We start from the raw sequence: 3723 nt of genomic DNA on the forward strand, positions 1-3723 counted from the left end.
TCAATATCTACATCTTCTCACTTCTTTCAACTTGGAGGGGGTGATAGTTAAATGGGGCTGAATGTTACTTATTGGATTGAGGTGGTCTGTTAAGCTCTCAATAGGCTACCAACAGGTACCAGTGGCAGGAAAGACTAGGCAGCAAAACACAAACCAGGACTGGCCCTTCATTGTGATTTTAATACTACAAGTGCTGCTGAAGCTGGTTATAAAACCTAAGGACATTTCTGTGCGGAAATACCTGCCACCCTAATTGCTCTACAAGTCCCTTATCTGCAGGACACAGACACAGGTCAGTAACATCAGTTAGTAGAGGAGTAAAGCAGGATGAGAAAAATCAATGCAATGTGTTTTCCTAACAGACAACAACTACTACTCTGCCTTCCACAAGAATCTGAGGTTGGAATGGCTCTGTTTAGAGACAAAGTCGGTCAGCCCTGCTACTGAACATAGTTTAGGGTCATTGAATTGGTTGTTTTGCTGCCAAGCCTGGTTACCTGAGTTCAATCTTTAAGACACATATGAGTCCCAAATATTGTCCTCTGAGCACAAACATGTTCTATGTCATGTATATACACACACAATGAAATAAAATAGTTTAATTTCTGCCACACACATGTAGTCACCTTGGGAATCCAGATATTAGTTATATTTACTTCATAAGCATCTAAGGATACAGCAGACATGGATTCCACATAAAATTCTATATAGTTAATAATTTAAGTCATAAATCCTTAACTTGCCAAATAGTAAAAATTACTTGGAGACAATACATTACTGACATTCAGGACCACATTTCAGGCTATCCTTCTAAAAACTACATTCCTGGGCTTTGGGGGTTGACAGCTCTGCTGTGGAAGAGATAGTTAACACTTTTGTTTTGCATATAGCAGAGTATTGAAGCACTATCAGAGTTGGACACCTCACCCCAGTCAGAAGTAGCAAGATCAACAAAACAATTGAGAACAAATGTTGGCAAGGATGGGGGAAGGGAGCCCGCACTCACTGTTGGTGGGATAAAAAAACTAGTCAGTAGTCACGGCACTTTGAAATCACTGTAGAGAATTCCCAAAAAGCTTAATGTAGATATACCATAAAACTCAGCTATTCTACTCCTTTGCATATGCCCAAGGACTCGACTTCATACCTCACACATATTTGTTCAGCCATGTTCAAAGCTGCCCTATTCACAATAGCTAGGAAATGGAAACAGCCTAAACATCCTTCAAGTGATGAATAGAGAATGAGAATGTAGTACATATACACATTGGAATATCATTCAGCTGTAAAGAAAAATGGTGCTATGAACTTTGTAGGTAAATAGGTAAAACTAGAACAAATTAGACTGAGGGAGGCAACCACGACCCAGAAAGACAAACATGGCATTTCTCTTATATATGATTCCTAACTGCAAATCCTCAGCTGTCAGTGTATAACCTGGACTACCACATAAACCATGAAAGGTAAAAGGATTCATGGATTGGGAAAGAGCTCTCTAGAGAGCGGGATAGGAGGATACAGGTGATATATAGGAGGAAATGGAAAAAATGGAGGTAGGGCTTTCATTTGGGAAGGAGAGAGGGAAAGAATTCAGAAGGGAATGGAGGAAATGGATAAATAACACTATGGATGTTTAAAATATCCAGAGAGAGTCATATTAGTGGTGTTTAGCTAAAATTCCAAATAACATAACTGTGTAAATGATGTTATGCCACTTGGGATGATAATCCTATCCCCAAGAGCTATCCATATACTATGTAACACAAAACAAAACAAAACAAACAAAACAAGTACCAGGCACAAGAAATTTCCTCTCAAGTTTTTGGTCAGGGAATGCCAAGAACAAAGAATTTAAGCTATTACTTTTTTAAGTCCTTATTGCTGAATATACACTGCACTTCAGATACAGGATTCAGAATGTAAGCTGGATTTGACCTGAAACTCTCTTCCTTGAAGACTAGCTTTCATAGTATGAGAAAGTGATATGCAAGTTGTAGTTAGTGCTCCTACATAAGTGTGATGACTATGAGCCACAACAATGAGTATAGTAAACTATCCCTAAAGGTATATTTTAGTTACCCATTCTATTGCTATAAAAGAACACTATGACCAAGGCAACTCTCATAAAAGAAGGCATTTAATTAGAGGTTGGTTTACAATTTCAGAGGCTTAGTCCATTATTGCCATAGTGGGAAATAGACAGATATGGCACTGGAAAAGTAACCGAGAGCTTTACATCCTGATCAACAGACCAAGAGAAACATTGTGCCTGATGTGAACTTTTGAAACCTCAAAGCCCACTCCCAGTGACATACCTCCTCCAAGGCTACAGGCCCTAAAGCTACCCACTGGAACCAATCATTCAAATATATGAGTCTACATGGGGCCATTCTCATTCAAATAACCACAGGGTGCAATAAGAACTAATAGGGCTTAAGTAATATTCATCAGAAGGGAATATATGCCTTCTCTTATTAATCTAGCCTACTACACATGGCTGGTTAGGCCATGGACCCTAGAAGAGAACCTACTTACTATTGCATGTTTCCTAAACCAGTATAATTTCCATCTACATTCTAAATGTATACCTTTATACCTACAAAAAAGTATAGCTCTTAGCCCTTGTCAAAGAAGCAGATAGAGACCATTACAGAAAGCCACAACAGGTCAAAATCTAGAGAACTTACTATGGTATCCCCTAGTTGATATATTCACAACAAAAATCTCTATGTGCAAGGCTCAGGGAACATTGCAGAATTGGGGACAGGAACATTGTAAGAGACAGAAGACCAAGAAGTCTGCTGTAGAATTTTGTCTTTTAGATATGACTTAGCAACATCCATGAAATCTCAATATGGCTGTCTAAATAAGACCTGAACAATGACAATACCACTTTATGTATCAACATAGATGGGGAAAATAACATGGGGCTTAATCCCTAGATGACTTCTGAATAAGAAAAAAAATTAGTCATCCCCAAGGATAAGGCCTCAAGTTGGTTATCAAATACAAACACATACATGCAAGGCATGTACATATAAAACATACACATACAAGCAACACTAAACAGACTAAGTACCAAGGACAAGCATTGGCTTGGAAAGGGGGTCCTGAGGAAATGGGTGCTTTAGAGCAGCAAAAGAACAATGATGGAGTGCAAGCTGATAGCTCTGTAGTTTGCTCAAGATAGTGCTCTAGAAAGCTCATGGCTCTGTAGTTTGCTTGAGATAGCTTTCTAAATAGCTCTTGGCTCTGTAGTCTACTCAAGATAGCTCTCTGCTTGAGATAGCTCTCTCAGAAAACCTGTTAGACAACAATCTAAAAGCTCTTGGGTTTTCTGACCAAAGTCAAAAAACCTGCTAGAAAATTAAAAAAAAAAAAAAAAAGCTGTATTAGCTCTCTAGGTTGCTCTCTCTCTTGCAGACCAAAGCCCAGTCTTTAATTTACACATCAATTCAATTGTTTACCTTAGGTTCTCTTTTGATTACCCCATGATTCAGAATTTATGACCTTGGCACTTTGAATCTTAAAAAAAGGAATATATATATATATATATATATATACCAAATGAACTTAGCTGGTTGGGATCTTGTCTAGAGATCACCACTCCTGAAATCTGAAATCTCTTTATCAACTTCCTTAATATTTTTCTGACAAGCTGCCTCATGAGTTCAGCTGCCTCTGGTTTTTTTTTTTTTTTGGATCCACGAAGATCCTCATATA

At 38.2% G+C, this 3723-nt stretch overlaps 1 non-coding gene across 1 annotated transcript; it reads right to left on the minus strand.

The window, feature by feature from the left end:
• Positions 1-3328: 3328 nt before the first annotated feature.
• On the minus strand, positions 3329-3390 carry LOC115030148. The gene has a single exon (XR_003835773.1). It is a non-coding gene; the product is annotated as a U7 small nuclear RNA (small nuclear RNA).
• Positions 3391-3723: the final 333 nt, after the last annotated feature.

This window comes from Mus caroli, chromosome X (assembly GCF_900094665.2).
Source record: "Mus caroli chromosome X, CAROLI_EIJ_v1.1, whole genome shotgun sequence".
NCBI lineage: Eukaryota > Metazoa > Chordata > Mammalia > Rodentia > Muridae > Mus > Mus caroli.